We start from the raw sequence: 19,041 nt of genomic DNA on the forward strand, positions 1-19,041 counted from the left end.
AATTAATTGAATTAGTAAGTGTTTAGTTGAACTAGTTGAATTAATATATAGAACTAGTTTATTTTTAGTAAATGCTTACTTTGAACTAGTTGAATTAATATAACTAGTTTATTTTTAGTAAATGTTTAGTTGAACTAGTTGAATTAATATATAGAACTAGTTTATTTTTAGTAAATGCTTACTTTGAACTAGTTGAATTAATATAACTAGTTTATTTTTAGTAATGTTTAGTTGAACTAGTTGAATTAATATATAGAACTAGTTTATTTTTAGTAAATGCTTAGTTGAACTAATTGAATTAATATAACTAGTTTATTTTTAGTAAATGCTTAGTTGAATTAATATAAGTAGTTGAATTAATTGAATTAGTAAGGGTTTAATGTTTCGCCTAATATGAACATAGGAAATGTCGTCTGACGACGGAAAATTTTTCATTATGTGCGAATACTGTGAAGACCAGCGCGGCCAATGCGACAGAAATTTCCTTGTTGATGGTAGGCGATTCAGCATCAAGCTGGATGAGACTTTCGAATTTGATACAGTAAGTCACAACGACTAGTCTGTTTTCGTAATTAAGCATGACTTATATATGCTTCATTTGCCTGACTTATAATTTTTAATTTTCACTATTCTACTAGCGCATCCCCTGCCATGCAAGAATTTTTGTCTTGGATAAGATAGGTTTCAAAGATATGGAAACTATGGAGGTAAAGAGAGCTTACCTGAAAACTGAGCATGATGGTTATACTTTCAACGTCAAAGTATACAATGCACACACGTACACCTATTTTGAATGCAAAACTTGGCAAGCACTATGCAAGGCTTATGCATTTGAGCCTGGTATGGTTATCACCTTTGATATTCGTCCGGAAGATGATATTGAAGGTAATAGAGACATATGGGTCGATGTGCAGACGCCTCCAGTTCTACCATTATGTGAGTTCTTCTCAACTATATTTTTGTCTTTGATATTGCTTATTCAAAAATAACTGACAATTAATTTCTATTGACAGCTTATCTCCATTCAACCAAACATGTCCGGCGCTTGGTAGACAGGACCTACTACTGTCCCGGCGCTGAACTAAGCTGCGAGGAGATAAGTCATTATGTTTCATGGCTTGAGGATCTTCATACTGTCAAGACAAATTTTCTTCCTACACTTAGAAATGTTAGTACTCAAAACGTGCGACCAATAGTGATGGTATTGAACTACGGTCGCATCTATTTAGGAATGATGGTAAGATATTTACTATTTGTCCTCAGTGCATATTTTGCATACATATTTTTTTTGCTAAACTTTCATTGCTAAGTATATTAATTAAGTATTATACGATGTTCTTCAACAGGGACTCCCGATGACAGTTGTGCCTCAGGGGATCGAGACTAAAGGTCAGATGTCAATTGTTAGCTTACGGCCAAGATATCCTACATTGCACATGAATGCATTCAAGATTTCTAGAAGCGATGAATGCTTAATAGTGAAAGATTGGAGGAAAATTGTTAATGATCGCAGAGAAGTACTAGGGGGCAGCAATGAGAAGCGTAGCCCATGATTAGGAGACAGGTTCATCGGCATGCTCCAGTATAATCAATCAGGAGAGCTATACATGTTCTATGCTATTTTACCAGAGAGAGAGTAGCTAGCAGGAGTGATTTAGCTAGTTCTTCATGCTGCTCTTAATTAGTACTTGTCCTTTCATGTCCGTGTTCTTCGTTCTGAACTTAAGTGATTTGCTTTTGTGGTGTTATATATGAACGCTTATATCATGACAATCATGTTGAACTCGATGATTGGTTCTACTAGTAATTCTATTTATATATATATATATATATATATATATATATATATATATATATATATATATATATATATATATATATGCATAACGTGTACAATGTGTAGTATCGTAAAATACCAGCAAACGAAAAAGAATTAAAATGGAAACACAAAATTAAGTGAAAAAGAAATCATAAAACTAAAAAAACCCAAACCTTATAGTACCGGTTGGTCTTACCAACCGGTACTAAAGGGCTCCAGGCCCCCGGAGTTGGCTCGTGCCACGTGGTTGCCCTTTAGCACCAGTTCATGCTGAACCGGTACTAAAGGGGGGGCCTTTAGTGACCACAATTTAGTGCCGGTTATGTAACCGGCACTAAAGGGCCTTACGACCGGTGCTATTACCCGGTTCTGCACTAGTGCCCCTATACTTGTGGGTTACTAGGCGCCTATGCTCGAAGACAACCGGACCCCCGAACTACATGCCATTTTGGTCGTGGTGCCCCAAAAGGCCCCGTCCAAGGCCAAGAAAGATACGGAGAAGAAAAGGGGAGACCTTCATATCTGAAAGTGCTAGTTATCGACTAGAGGGGGGGTGAATAGGCGATTTTTATGAAAGTCTTCAAAAAGTGGAAGTTTCGAAGACAAACAATAGAAATGACCTAATTGATATGTAGCGGAAGATAAACTACAAACAAGCAAGCCATAGTCAAGTATGCAATAATGTGAAAGTACAAAGACTAATAGCAGCTGGGTAGGAAGGATCAGGATGGAAGATAGTATGAAGCCAACAAACAATAGTGGTCAAGCAATGAAGTCAAACAGGTACGACAAATAGGCAATGACTTCATGAAGACAAACACTAAGTAAAGGAAGGGAGAGGATAGAACCAGTCACTGGTTGAAGACACAGGATTTGTTGGACCAGTTCCAGTTGCTGTGACAACTGTACATCTGGTTAGGGAGGCTGAGATTCAACTCAGAAGACCGCGTCTTCACCTTATTCCCCTTGAGCTAAGAACACACAGTCCTCGCCCAATCACTCTGGTAAGTCTTCAAGGTAGACTTCCGAACCTTCACAGACTTCGTTCACAAGCAATCCACAATGACTCTTGGATGCTCATAACGCGACGCCTAACCGGCTGGAGGATACACAGTCCTCAAGTGTAATAAGTCTTCAGGTCACACAGACAGAAAGACTTTAGTGATGCCTAACACTCTTTGGCTCTGGGTGTTTGGGCTTTATCCTCGCAAGGATTTCTCTCTCTCAAAGGCTTCGAGGTGGGTTGCTCTCAAACGACAAAAGTCGTGCACTAACTCTGAGCAGCCACCAATTTATGGTGTAGGGGGTGGGCTATTTATAGCCACAAGGCAACCCGACCTGATATGTCCGAAATGACCCTGGGTCACTAAGGAACTGACATGTGTTCCAACGGTCAGATTTCAAACACACATGGCAACTTTACTTGGGCTACAAGCAAAGCTGACTCATCCAGCTATGGATAAGATTTGCTCTCATTGTCTTCACTCAAAGACATAGGATTTGGGTTGAGCATCACTTCAATCATTCTGACTTTGTTCACTTGGACCCCACTTAACGGTACGGTGGTTCGTATGACTCAACAAATAAGAAAGGGAAACAACGAAACGACACAGTCTTCACGCTCCATAGTCTTCACTCAATGTCTTCTCAAGTCATAGTCTTCAATATGAATATCTTCACATACCACCATTGTCGTCAATGTCTTCATACATTTTTAGGGGTCATCTCCGGTAGGTAAACCGAATCAATGAGGGGCACTACCTGCATTATCCTGCAATTCTCACAAACGCATTAGTCCCTCAACCAACTTTGTCGTCAATACTCCAAAACCAACTAGGGGTGGCACTAGATGCACTTACAATCTTCCCCTTTTTGGTGATTGATGACAAACTGGTTGAAGTTTTCAACGGGGATAAAGTATGTGAAATTGTAAAGGATAGGGTATTGTCTTCATAAGTGGCAAAGGCTCCCCCTGAAGATGTGCATATAAGTAATTTGCTTTTGGAATGCAAATGCACATGGCAGGTTGTACTTGTGGAGATCCTCTTGAACTTATGAAGATAATTCATCATGCATGAAATGATATAACAAAAAGAATGACATGCATAATGAAAAATGGACGTCTGCAGAATGATCTAAGTGCGGAAGTTATCATCGCACATGCGGAATTTACCATCGCATCACAGAAAAGCAAATAGGTAGCAGATGACCATCAAGTTTAAGTGTTACAACTCAAAGAACCAAATGTATCAAAAGCGAGAGTTGTAAACACAAGGCAAAATTTAAAGCAACCGCCCAAATGAACCCGCTTGAAGACTATCAACTCATACGCTTCTTCCCCTTTTGTTAGTAATGACCAAAAAGGTTTGAAGACATAGACCATCTACTCGTTCTCATGAGTAGGTGAAGCATCAGGGTTGTCGTTGTTGTTTGGCGGTGCAGACGTACTTGGTGCAGTGTCGATGTGTGCAGAAGTAGGGGGCGGTGAAGTAGCATCGTCTTCATCATCGATCACTTTGGCATTCACAGTTGCCGCGGAGGAAGAATAGTCAGAGTCTTCAAGAGATGGAGTGTGACGTAGGACAACATTCCGAGGAGGAGTGGAGTCAAACTTGAATCTTTCAGTGAAGCCATCGTCTTGAAGATCTTCTTCAGCACTAAGCAGCGTCAAACTCTTCCATGATCGCCGACAGGTCTCGTGAGTGACAAAAGCATTCTTGGTGGCAAGATTTCGAATACGATTGACGTCCACCAATAGGCTTTGCATCTGTTGCTTGAGCCAAAAGTGATGCTTATCTTGTTTCTGATGAAGTGCCACAAGAAGTTCTCGGTCATTTAGAACGCGAGAGCACTTCTTGGGTCTTTGGGCAATTGTGCTCTCAGTAGCTTCAGTTTGCACATGATGATGCAGACGAGTGTTCCCAGCCATTGGATAGATACGAGTTACTGCTTGGACTCCTTCCATGGGCTGAGTGAAGCTTTGGTGTTCAGCATTTTGAAGACAAAGAGGCTTCTTGGCAGGCTCAGGGTATATGGCTTCAACTAACATATCAACCTCTGGGAGAAAGATCAAATGATTGCGAGCAGAGGGCTGATAGTTGACAGAGGAGTGTAGCTTGATGAGGCGCATGACCCATGGAGCATAGAATTGAAGCAAAAGTTCCTCATTCCAATGTTCTTTGTCTGTCACAAAGCTGAGCAGACCTGCATCACAAAAGCAGTCAAGTGCTTCTTCTAAGCATGGCAGTCCAACAATGGCTTCAGTGTCGAGGCGCATATGAGGGAAAATGCGCCCTTGATCACACAGAACACAGGAGTAATAGCTTCGCTGTTGATAGCTCTAGAATCGATCAGATGATATTCTTGGCTTTGTGTAGGGGTTATTTGCGCTGTCAAAGAAGGTGTTGTGGCTTTTGAAGCCATTTGCATTGTAGGACCCTGTTGAGTTGGCAGTTCCTGGGAACCTTGGCAGTCTTGGATTTGGTTTCTGGTCCTGAGGCCTATGCTCAACATGATAATCAAACTGAGGACCAGATGCAGTAGGCGAAGGGACCAGAACGGGCCATCGGATAGTGGTGAGCTGACCATGATCGTATGCTTGCTCAATATATAGGGCCTTGGTGGCGGAACAGGAGCAGTGGCAACAACTGAGGCTTTAGGCTGCACAACAGACACTTCAGGAGCAGTTGCATCATTGGCTTCGGGCACATTGGTTGGTGCAAGCTCCACATTAGCTTCAGCCATGACTATGTCATTGGCTTCATTGGTGTTGGTGGTGGCAGCTTCAAGATTTTCATCCTCCACTTGACGAGCTGGAGGGTCAGGCACTGGCACGTTCTCATCAGGAATAGCTTCTTCAGTATTGGGGGAGTGGGGACATGTACGTCTTCTTGATTTTCATCGGCTGATGCAGCCGGATTGTCTTCAGCAGCTTGGGCTTCAAACACGGAGACATTCACAGTCGGAGTGGCTTCTGGAAACACTTGACGTGCAACAGATGAGTGGTGCACTTCTCCTTCTGGACTGCTCGAAAGAGGGACCTGAGGCCTTTGTCCTTTGTGAAGCCTGCGAAATGCTGGCGACGCCTTTGGAGATGGAGTTGGCTGGGCCTCAAAGTCTTCTTGTTCTTCTTGCACAGGTGGTGTGACTTGTGGTTGTTGTTGGGGTGTACTCGGAAGTCTTGTTGCTGTGGATGATCAGCCCATGATGCATCCTGAGCAATTGGCATCAGAGGACGACCAATGCTGATGAGTTCGTTGTTCATGAGAACAGGCGATGATACCAGGTTGTGTTTGATCTGAGGAAGTACTTCATCATCTTCAACATTGTCATTGTGACCAATGTCTTCAGCAGCGGTGGGATTGACTGATGGAATGTCTTCAGCTTCATGAGCCTCTGTGAAAGCAGGCTCATGAACTATCATCCGTCGTTCTTGGTGTTCAGATGTAGTGCGAACCACTGATATAGGTTCAACAACTAAGGGCTCTGTGGGAGCAGCCCGGTTCTTCTTGGTTTTGCGCTTCTTCTTGGAGGGAGCAGCATCAGAGGCTTCAGTATTTTTCCTTTTTCTGGCTTCAGCCTCGACAGCCCTCGTCTTCTTTAGTTCTGAAGCGGTTGACATGACCTTTGGCTTCAAGCCAGTCATGCTGCTTGGGAAGACTATGCGTGGTTCTTCCTGCCTTGAAGGTGCAGATGGGTCAGTTGACAGCTTCTTCTTCTTTGCAACCATTCTTGGGTCAATGCCAGGACGACCAAGAGACTTGCGCTTCCCAGCCTCATTGTAGGCTAGCACACACTTGTCAGCCAGACTCTTCATACGCTCATGAGAGCCTTGAGCCTCTTCACGCTTCTTGTGAAAGGCTTCTTTGAGCTCGTGTAGCATGATCTTGAAGTTTTTGACATCTTGCACGCTGAGCTTGGCCACATGCTTCTTGAACTGAGCCTTCTCATAGTCGATCTTATGCTTCAGTTCAACGATGCGCTGAGCAAGAGCTAGCTCAGAAGCAATGGCGCCATTGAAGGAGACACTGAGGCCAATGGGGAGCTGCAGATCTTCAAAGCTGACATTTGGGGTGTCAAACCACTCATCAATGAAGTTATGGATGATTGCCACATCAAAGAGAGGCAAATTATTGAAGATCTCTGCTTCTTCCTTGCTCTTGATCAGTTGCTCAAGGGCATCATCTGCAAGATCTTCATCGCTTGACAGATCAATAGGCTCTTCTCACAGAATGGCAGCAGGAGTCAAGATTTGATCAGTGTGCTTGACGATTTTCTTTTTCTTCTCCGTCTTCTTGGAGATACGTGATAGATCTTCAGACTGCACACTATCTTCAGGAGGTGCAGTGGCTAGTGGCTTCGTACGTGAAGCTTTTGGAGGAGTAGCTGATCTTGAAGCCTTAGGCTTCTTTAGCTTCGGCGGCTTTGGAGGAGGAGTTGGGGCTTCATCGGTGTCAGCATCATTATCAGAATGATCCACTTTGGCACCTTGGACCAAGATGTACGTGATGAGGCCATCAAGGTATGAGAAGGGGCCGATGACATTGGGTTCTGCATCACCTGAGCCATCAGCACGGGGAGCAGAGGGACCAGGATTGAAGTCTAATCCCAGTGACTTCTTGTTTTCTTTGGCAGATGCCTTTGCATGCTGGAAGTTGCGCTTGAAGAGAGTATCATCACGACACCAGAGCAATGATGATGGGTCGGCATTTTCAGGTTGAGGTCCACGGACCATACAGGGGTAGAAACCCTATGCAATAGCTTCAACACTGTTCTTGGGTTGAAGGCCTCGATAGAGAATATCACCCCAAGGACTTTTGATAGCATTCTTCTCAACGTATTCCTGGGTCACGAACTTGTATTTGAACCATTGTTCAGCCTAATATCGTCAAATCCATTGGATACGTGTCTTGCGCTGATGATAATTATCTTTAGGATCTGTCTTGTAAAGTTCTGCGAGGTCATCAAGCAAATCTTTTGATGTTCCTCCACGACGCTGTCTGCCACCCTTCCTTACTGATTTCTCTGCAGCCATGAACTTTAAACTGAATGGCTTCAATATGTTCAAAGGCTTCAAGGGCTTTCGTTTGCTGGACAAATAGGAACTGGCTTCAGGAGAATTAATGTGATGCTGTAAGAATTCTGCAAACGAATGTAGACTATGAGAACCTAGGGATTCTCCCACGGACATGTACCTGTGACAGCAATAGAGATGCGAGGGAAGGGGAAGAGGTCATATGCATTCTCAGAAGATTTTGAAGATAAATCAGTTTGAAGACATTGACCTCATGATGCGAAGACATTCACTTATATGTTGAGAGTTGGTTCCAGATTTGTACGAATCCATGAATAAGTACAAGTGAGGAATCAAACTGGATATGAAGTTTAAGTGAATATACTAGGCAGTATGAGATGCAGACAGACTAGATCTAACATTGTATAGGCAGAAACCAATTTGGTAAAAAGGATGAATCTTTGAAGATCAAAAAGATGGTAAAAATAGAGTTATATTTACCACACGAAGAACTGCTAGATGGGATAAACAGGAAACCGAGCGGTTCAATCCATCGTGCCCTAACTTGGCAACGGAGGACACCTACGGCGGTGGCGGAGAGAACGATGTCTGCGGCCGGCGTGAGGACGGCGTCGGAGAAGTCGCAGCAGCTAAGCGCTTCGTCGCCGGCGTCGTCGAGAGCTAGCGGTGGCGCTAGGGTTTTGATGAGGTGGAGAGGTGGAAGAAGGTTTTCTTTACCGCAGGGGACATGTATTTATAAGGAAGTGTGCGGCACAACGCAATTACGCAGGTGCCCCTGGCGGTTCACATCTGAGGGGCACGTGGCAAGCATGCAACATACTCAGAGTTGTCCCACGTTCCCACACCCGCCAGGCATGTCGGATGGTTGTTCTGGCTTCTCCGGATTTCAACCAATAAAGATGAATCATTTAAAATAGACTGAATGTTTGTCTCTGTGTCTTCTGTTGACTAGGACGCGGAGAAGATATTCGACAGTTTCAATAGAATGCATATGATTTGGACAGATAGAGTTTGAGATAGAAAGCACAGAGAGACTAGGGTCTGATCACATTCACTTAGTTCAAAAGATTCAACTAGGAAGACATAGCTATAAGTGAATGCTGTAGAGGACAGAACACTAGTATATATATCAAAAAGCAATCAAATCATCATAGTGAAGAGAATCATGAAGATAAATTGAAATTGAAGATATACTTTACTTCGTGTGTTGCACATCTAAGTCATCAACATGCAAAAGTGTTAGGATGTGTGCCTAATCACAGGACATTTGAGGATTCCAAGATATTTAGCTCACACCATAACTTGCAAAACCTTTTCTCATCCAAGGGCTTTGTGAAGATATCTGCCAGTTGCTCTTCAGTGTTGACGTGAATGATGTCAATATCTTTCTTCATGACATGATCTCTGAGAAAGTGATGACGAATTTCAATGTGCTTTCTCTTCGAGTGCTGGACTGGATTGTTGGCAATCTTGATGGCGCTTTCGTTGTCGCAGAAAAGAGGTACTTGTTTCAGATTGATGCCATAGTCCTTAAGAGTTTGCTTCATCCATAGCAGCTGAGCGCAGCAAGATCCAGCAGCAAGGTATTCAGATTCAGTAGTTGAGAGTGATACACAGTTCTGCTTCTTTGAAGACCAACAGACAAGTGATCGTCCCAGAAAGTGACATGTGCCTGATGTAGACTTGCGATCCACTTTGTCACCAGCATAATCAGCATCCGAGAATCCAACCAGATCAAATTTTGAGCCCTTTGGATACCATAATCCGAGTGTTGGGGTGTAAGCCAAATATCGAAGAATTCGCTTCACAGCTAAGTGATGCGATTCCTTTGGTGCCGCTTGGAATCGAGCACACATGCAAACACTAAGCATAATATCTGGCCTAGATGCACATAGATAAAGTAAGGAACCAATCATGGAGCGGTATACCTTTTGATCGAACTCTTTACCATTGTCGTCGGGACCCAGATGGTGTTTGGCTGGCATAGGCGTCGTGTAACCTTTGCATTCTTGCATTCCAAACTTCTTCAGACAATCTTTGAGGTATTTTTCTTGAGATATGAAGATGCCATTCGTTTGGTGACGAGTTTGAAGACCAAGGAAGAACTTCAGCTCACCCATCATGGACATCTGATATTGCTCTTGCATCATGTATCCAAATTCATCACTATACTTCTGGTTGGTGCATCCAAAGATGATGTCATCCACATATATTTGGCACACAAACAGTTCACCATCATATGTCTTCGTGAAGAGTGTGGGGTCGAGGGATCCAGGTTTGAAGCCTTTGCTCTTCAGGAAGTCGTTGATCGTATCATACCAAGCGTGAGGAGCTTTTTTGAGGCCATACAGTGCTTTGTTTAGCTTGTACACCATATCAGGATGTTTTGGATCTTCAAAGCCAGGTGGTTGAGCTGCGTACACTTCTTCTTCAATCTTGCCGTTGAGAAATGCACTCTTCACATCCATTTGATGTAGCAGAATGTTGTGGTGATTAGCGTAGGCTAGCAGTATGCGAATAGCTTCAAGCCTAGCCACATGAGCAAATGTTTCATCAAAGTCAATTCCTTCTACTTGAGTATATCCTTGAGCCACAAGACGTGCTTTGTTTCTGACTACTTGACCATGCTCATCTTGCTTGTTTCGACATATCCATTTTGTGCCAATAATGTTATGCTTGCGAGGGCCAGGACGCTTGACAAGTTCCCAAACATTGTTCAGCTTGAACTGTTGAAGTTCCTCTTGCATTGCTTGTATCCATTCAGGTTCCATAAAGGCTTCAGCAACTTTCTTGGGTTCTGATATTGACACAAAAGAAAAGTGCCCACAGAAATTTGCTAACTGTGTTGCTCTTGAGCGAGTCAGTGGACCAGGTGCATTTATGCTATCAATTATCTTCTCAATTTGTACTTCATTTGCAACTCGAGGATGAATAGGACGAAGACTTTGCTCTTGCTGATCATTATCATCATTGGGAGGATTGTCTTCAGTCTGAGCATTGTCTTCTGGTTGGTTAGGTGCAGAAATGATAAGTTCCTCTTCAGGCTGTGCTTCAGAAGGCATGATTTCACCGGTTCCCATCAGCTTGATTGATTCGCTGGGCGGAGCTTCGTCTAGTGTACTTGGCAGGAGCTCTCTTTGTGAACCATTGGTTTCATTAAATCACACGTCCACAGTTTCGACGATTTTGTAGAGATAGAGGTTGAAGACTTTGTATGAGTGCGAATCCTTTCCGTAGCCAAGCATGAAGCCTTCGTGAGCTTTAGGTGCAAATTTTGACTTGTGATGGGGATCCTTGATCCAGCACCTAGCTCCAAATACTCTGAAGTAGCTGACATTTGGCTTTTTGCCAGTAAGGAGCTCATAGGATGTTTTGTTCAGAAGCTTATGGATGTAAACACGGTTGATGATGTGACATGTTGTATCAATAGCTTCTGGCCAGAACTTTCTTGGTGTCTTGTACTTGTCGAGCATTGTTCGAGCCATCTCAATGAGGGTTCTATTCTTGCGCTCTATGATGCCATTTTGCTGAGGTGTGTATGGAGCAGAAAACTCATGAGTGATTCCCATTGTATCCAGGTAAAGATCAAGTCCGGTGTTCTTGAACTCAGTGCCGTTGTCACTTATGATATGCTTGATCTTCACGCCATAATTGTTCATTGCTCGATTGGTGAAGCGTCTGAAGACATCTTGCACTTCAGTCTTGTAGAGAATTATGTGCACCCATGTATATCTTGAGTAGTCATCAACAATGACGAAGCCATAGAGACAAGCAGTTGTTGTGAGGGTAGAGTAGTGAGTAGGGACAAATAAGTCCATGTGTAACAGCTCGAAGGGTTGAGATGTCGTCATGATTGTCTTCGAGGGGTGCTTTGCCCTAGTCATCTTTCCAGCTTCGCAGGCACCACACAAATGATCCTTCTTGAACTTGACACCCTCGATGCCTATAACATGCTTCTTCTTGACGAGTGTGTGTAAGTTCCTCATGCCAGCATGCCCCAGCCTCCGATGCCAGAGCCAGCATTCTGAAGCTTTTGCTAGAAGACATATGGCAAGGTGTGGACCTACTGAGAAATCTACCATGTATAGATCATCTTTTCGATACCCTTCAAAGACTAGAGACTTGTCAGATTCCATCAGTACAAGGCAACGATATTTTCCGAATAGCACAATCATGTTCAAGTCACAAAGCATTGAGACAGACATTAAGTTGAAACCAAGGGATTCAACAAGCATCACTTTATCCATGTGTTGATCCTTTGAGATTGCAACTCTACCTAGACCCAATACCTTGCTTTTACCAGTGTCAGCAAATGTGATGTGACTCTTGTTTGATGGACGTAAGGTTGAGTCCATGAGAAGACTTCGATCACCAGTCATATGATTAGTGCATCCGCTGTCCATAATCCATTCTGAAGCTTTTGGTGTCATACCCTACAGTGCAGTTAGGAGGATAGGCTTCACAAAGAGTGTTGTGAAGCATAAGCATTTGACGCACACAAGGATTATCACAGCTTAGGTCAAGGTTAGGACACATAGTATGACTGGTAAGCGATTCAGATGTGAAATACATAGTAAGATCATTTTATCATGCGTCCTTTAATGTGTTTTAGGTCCCCGGCAGTAGCATCGGACGCCTTTGATTTCAGGCTGGAGACCTTTCCCTGCAAAAGAAAGTTAATTCTTCTTCACCACCCACATCTTCAGGGGTGGTTTAGAAGCAATGAGTCTAAGTGCAACATCTGAGAATTTCGGCTTTGGAGCCATAGCAAATAGCCTTGCAGGAGATGAATGGTACTCATATGAATAAGCAGAAAAGTTCTTAGTTCTATGAACATAGCGGTTTGAAGACACACGCTCATATTCATCAGTTTGAGTATGATTTCCCTGCAAAACATTGGCGTTAGGGTGACTCGGGTGAGTCTTGTATGAGGCCTTTGGGCCAGATGAAGTCATAGGTATGGGGTTTGTCTTCTTCCTTGGTGGTGTCATGATGACATTCACAGGAAGATTCTCAATACACTGCTTAGGTACCCAGATCTTCTTCATAGGTGGTCCATTCCTGCAATTAGTACCAATATACCTGGCAAACACTTCACCATTCTGATTTTTGAACAGTTTATAGTTTGCATCAAAGGATTCATCAATGATGATAGGGTTAGCGCAAGTGAAGCCAGATAAGGTGGATGGATCTACTGAAGGTTCCTTTGCAGCAACCCATGTGGTTTTGGGGTACTGCTCAGGCTTCCAGTAGGAGCCATCAACATTCATTTTCCTCTCGAACCCAACACTCTCTTTCCTAGGGTTTCGGTTCAAAATCTGTTTTTTGAGGACATCGCAGAGTATCTGATGTCCTTTCAGACTTTTATACATCCCTGTTTCAGGCAATGTCTTCAACCTTGCATTTTCATCAGCAATAGTAGTGGTATCCTCCGCAGAGGGGTTAGTTACCACATCAGTAGTTGAAGACAATGCAATAGTAGCAGCAGTGGAACATTCAGCAACAGATGTAGCGTTATCACGCTCAATGCATTTTAGACATGGTGGTTCAAATCCATCCTGTGTAACGTTGATTTGTTGAGCAAGTAATGAATCGCGCTCTTGTAGAAGATCTTCATAGTCCACTCTTATCTTTTCAAGATCTTGCTTTCTTTGAAGACATTCAAAAGAAAGCTTCTCGTGATCAGTCAAGAGAGCATTATGTTGATCTTGAAGGGCGTCAAACTTGGAATGAAGTCTCTGAAGACTCTCAGCCAATGCTTTTGACTGATCCATTTCTTCACCCAACATATCATCGCTCTTACTAAGCATGTTTTGAACCTTTTCCAAGGCTCTTTGTTGTTTAGTGGCAAGGGAAGCGAGTTTAACATAGCTGGGGCCAAATTCATCACCTGATTCATCATCACTAGTTTCAGAGAGGCGACATTCAGTTACCTTATCACCCCCTGCCATGAGGCAAGGTGAAGATGAAGACGATTCAAGTGCAAAGGTCATCTCTTTAAGAGACTCCTTGTAGTCTTCAAACCAAGGATCATGACGAGTACGATGACCTTCATAGACCTCAGAAAGCCGATCACAGATTAGCTTCGCGTGATTGAGGTGGATGATGTTCCTGAACTGATTTCAGGACAGACAGGAGCAGATGACATCCTTCGCCGTGAGGTTCAGTAGAGTGTACTTGCGAATGTCATCAGCATCCGCCATCTTGCATAGATCGGTAAGACCAATCTCAGTGACGGTCCATAGTTCGCTATCCATAGCCATGAGTCGCTTCTTCATCATGGCCTTCCACCGAGGATACTCATGATCGTCAAAGGTGGGGCAAGATACATTCCTCAATCCTGCAGTCGACATAGCTAAACTCCAGGTGGTTAAACCGAATCACACAGAACAAGGGAGTACCTCGCTCTGATACCACTTGAAAGTGCTAGTTGTCGACTAGAGGGGGGGTGAATAGGCGATTTTTATGAAAGTCTTCAAAAAGTGGAAGTTTCGAAGACAAACAATAGAAATGACCTAATTGATATGCAGCGGAAGATAAACTACAAACAAGCAAGCCATAGTCAAGTATGCAATAATGTGAAAGTACAAAGACTAATAGCAGCTTGGTAGTAAGGATTAGGATGGAAGATAGTATGAAGCCAACAAACAATAGTAGTTAAGCAATGAAGTCAAACAGGTACGACAAATAGGCAATGACTTCACGAAGACAAACACTAAGTAAAGGAAGGGAGAGATAGAACCAGTCACTCGTTGAAGACACAGGATTTGTTGGACCAGTTCCAGTTGCTGTGACAACTGTACGTCTGGTTAGGGAGGCTGAGATTCAACTCAGAAGACCGCGTCTTCACCTTATTCCCCTTGAGCTAAGAACACACAGTCCTCGCCCAATCACTCTGGTAAGTCTTCAAGGTATACTTCTGAACCTTCACAGACTTCGTTCACCGGCAATCCACAATGACTCTTGGATGCTCAGAACATGACGCCTAACCGGCTGGAGGATACACAGTCCTCAAGTGTAATAAGTCTTCAGGTCACACAGACAGAAAGACTTCAGTGATGCCTAACACTCTTTGGCTCTGGGTGTTTGGGCTTTGTCCTCGCAAGGATTTCTCTCTCTCAAAGGCTTCGAGGTGGGTTGCTCTCAAACGACAAAAGTCGTGCACTAACTCTGAGCAGCCACCAATTTATGGTATAGGGGGTGGGCTATTTATAGCCACAAGGCAACCCGACCTGATATGTCCGAAATGACCCTGGGTCACTAAGGAACTGACACGTGTTCTTACTGTCAGATTTCAAACACACACGGCAACTTTACTTGGGCTACAAGCAAAGCTGGCTCATCTAGCTCTGGATAAGATTTGCTCTCATTATCTTCGCTCGAAGACATAGGATTTGGGTTGAGCATCACTTCAGTCATTCTAACTTTGTTCACTTGGACCCCACTTAACAGTACGGTGGTTCCTATGACTCAACAAAGAAGAAAAGGAAACAACGAAACAACGCAGTCTTCGCGCTCCATAGTCTTCACTCAATGTCTTCTCAAGTCATAGTCTTCAATATGAATATATTCACATACCACCATTGTCGTCAATGTCTTCATACATTTTTAGGGGTCATCTCCGATAGGTAAACCGAATCAATGAGGGACACTACCTGCATTATCCTGCAATTCTCACAAACGCATTAGTCCCTCAACCATCTTTGTCATCAATACTCCAAAACCAACTAGGGGTGGCACTAGATGCACTTACAGTATCCGAGACTCCTAGGACACTAAGTCCGAGAACATCCGAGCTCTTTCCTCCGAGGAGGAAAGGGAGAGGGGAGGAGAGGAAGGGTAGGAAGGGTCTTCTTCTCGAAGAGGAAAATGGCGGCGTTCAAAGATGTTGCAGGGGCCAATGCCCCCCGAACCCGAAGGCGCTGTGTGAAGGTTGTCGATGTTGCGCCCCACAAGGTCCCTACTGCGGCCAAGGTCATCTCCCCCGAATAAGAGGACGACCACCTCGAGCCGCATAGGAAGAGGCCACTGCCGAGGAGGTACGTTTTTTTTGTAAGCGCACTGATTCCTTCTTCCCACAAATCAAATCAATTATTTGTATTTCGCAGTCCACAACACTCCCATATTGTCGGATTTGGGCTCCGCGGACCCAAGAAAGGTTTGAACTCAGTGGCGTGTGTGAAGAACTCAACCTCTCAAGCCGATCAATCTGCTGCTCTCACGACCTAGCTCGATGAACACGACTGAGAAAGACACGGCAGTTTACCCAGGTTTGGGCCACCTTGCGGTGTAATACCCTACTCCTGCTTTGTGGTGGATTAGCCTCGCGGGGGGCTGAGGATGAGCTAGTACAAGTGGAAGAATAGCCTCAGGACGAGTGTTCTTGTGGTGAGCTCTGGGGATTCGGTCTCTGGGGGTCCGATCCGTCCTATGGTGGTGGCTAGGCTATATTTATAGTGGCCTTGGTCCTCTTCCTCCAAAACTTACGCGGGAAGGGATCCCACAACAGCCAAATTTGAAAGGGGGCAAGAAGTACATCTAATCCCGACGAAAGGTGGTCGTCACCTGCAAAGCCTCTAAACGTGACATCATGGTGGGCTCAGCGATGACATCCATCCTGGCATTTTGGCAGTCTTGGTCTCGTTGCATGCAAATTGCAACCTTTGGCTGATTCCTTGGGACTCCACACTTGCGCTTTGCCTCCTTAGCACAAAAGAGGAAACCTGCTGCTCTGTGTCCACTGGCACGCGCCTGGCCTTGGTCGTCATGGCTGATGTTATTTCAGCCTTGTGAGGTTGGGTCTTGCATAGAAATCTCCGCTCCGTCAGGAGGCCACCTGAGGAGGCCGCTCCCTCGGGAGGTCTTGATGTCGCCCGCCTCGTGAGGCTTGGCCCCTCGCGAGAGTATTGTCTTGCCGTAGTCGAAGGTGGGCCGTACCAGGCCGTCGATGAAGCCATGCCATGGGCCGCAGGTAGGCAGGTCTGGGTACCCTGGTTCTCAGAACGCCGATAGAAGCCCCTGGGTCCAAGGCGTTCTCGCACTTGGCTTCGAGGCGAAGCCAAAGGGCAAGTGCGGAACACCGCAGGCCCCAATCGCCTGCGGACCGAGCCGACGCGTGGTGCTTGATGGGAAATGGGCGTCTCCACTTCCTCACGTTGCCTCGGCAACCGTTCGACTTGACAACTGCTTGCTGCATGCAGAGAAAATCATCATTACTTGAGATCATGGGAGGCCGACGATTTACGTTCTCCTGGCTATAAATGCGGGAGCGGACGGAGCCCCCCTGCCCATCTTTGTCTTCTTGCTTCTTGCTTCTCCTTCTCCTTGCTTCACCGCCTTGCCAGCGCATCCATGGTGCCGATCAGGAGGTTCTCGGCCGCGTGATACGTCCATTTTGCATCATGCTTCTATATCTATATTTATTGCATTATGGGTTGTTATTACACGTTATGTCACAATACTTATGGCTATTCTCTCTTATTTCACAAGGTTTATCATGAAGAGGGAGAATGCCAGCAGCTGGGATTCTGGCTGGAAAAGGAGCAAATATTGGAAACCTATTCTGCACAGCTCCAAAAGTCCTAAAACTCCACGAAAGTCATTTTGGAATTAATAAGAATTATTGAGCGAAGAAAGTACCAGAGGGGGCCCACACCCTGGCCACGAGGGTGGGGGCGCGCCCACCCCTACTGGGCGCGCCCTCCTGCCTTATGGGCCCCTGGTGGCCCTCCGGTGCCCATCTTCTGCTATATGAAGGCTTTTACCCTGGAAAAAATCATAAGCAAGCTTACGGGACGAAACTCCGCCGCCACGAGGCGGAACCAATCTAGGGCTCCGGTGGAGCTGTTCTGCCAGGGAAACTTTCCTCCGGGAGGGGGAAATCATCATCATCGTCATCACCAACGATCCTCTCATCGGGAGGGGGTCAATCTCCATCAACATCTTCACCAGCACCATCTCCTCTCAAACCCTAGTTCATTTCTTGTATCCAATCTTGTATCAAAACCACAAATTGGTACCTGTGGAAGATCATTTGTTCAGATCCTTAATGCATATTAATACCCCTCTAATCATGAACATGAATGTGCTTTGTGAGTAGTTACGTTTGTTCCTGAGGACATGGGTGAAGTCTTGCTATTAGTAGTCATGTGAATTTGGTATTCGTTCGATATTTTGATGAGATGTATGTTGTCTCTCCTCTAGTGGTGTTATGTGAATGTCGACTACATGACACTTCACCATTATTTGGGCCTAGAGGAAGGCATTGGGAAGTTATAAGTAGATGATGGGTTGCTAGAGTGACAGAAGCTTAAACCCTAGTTTATGCGTTGCTTCGTAAGGGGCTGATTTGGATCCACTAGTTTCATGCTATGGTTAGGTTTATCTTAATACTTCTTTTGTAGTTGCAGATGCTTCCAATAGGGGTTAATCATAAGTGGGATGCTTGTCCAAGAAAGGGCAGTACCCAAGCACCGGTCTACCCACATATCAAATTCTCAAAGTACCGAACGCGAATCATATGAGCGTGATGAAACTAGCTTGACGATAATTCCCATGTGTCCTCGGGAGCGCTTTTCTCATTATAAGAACTTGTCTAGGCTTGTCCTTTGCTACAAAAAGGATTGGGCCACCTTGCTGCACCTTATTTACTTTCATTGCTTGTTACCCGTTACAAATTATCTTATCACAAAACTATCTGTTACCTACAATTTCAGTGCTTGCAGAGAATACCTTACTGAAAACCGCTTGTCATTTCCTTCTGCTCCTCGCTGGGTTCAACACTCTTACTTAGCGAAAGCACTACGATAGATCCCCTATACTTGTGGGCCATCACCGCGCAGAAGGGAAAGGCCCCCAAGGAGGGGCCTGACTAACCCCCACCAAAGAGAGGTCGCGGTCATCCCGGCAAGCATGAAGCAACGCCGGCAGCGGCTCCCCGCGGGCGTGGGTGCCCGCTTTCATAGGTTGGTACTGCCTCCGACGGCCTCGTGGGTGCGTCTTCTTATGGTGGAAGCCGTCGTGGTCAAGGGAGCCACTGCAAGGAGGTGAGGCGCGCGGTGGCATTTGGCCACCACGGCCGCGGTCCCACTCAGCCTACTCTCCCCTAGAGTTCGTGGCGTGGGCTGAGAAGCCTGCCGGCGCCTGGCTCCAGCTCCCGTGCTTCTTCGCAGGTGCGTTGCTAGCCGTG

The sequence above is a fragment of the Triticum dicoccoides genome, chromosome 7B (assembly GCF_002162155.2).
Source record: "Triticum dicoccoides isolate Atlit2015 ecotype Zavitan chromosome 7B, WEW_v2.0, whole genome shotgun sequence".
NCBI lineage: Eukaryota > Viridiplantae > Streptophyta > Magnoliopsida > Poales > Poaceae > Triticum > Triticum dicoccoides.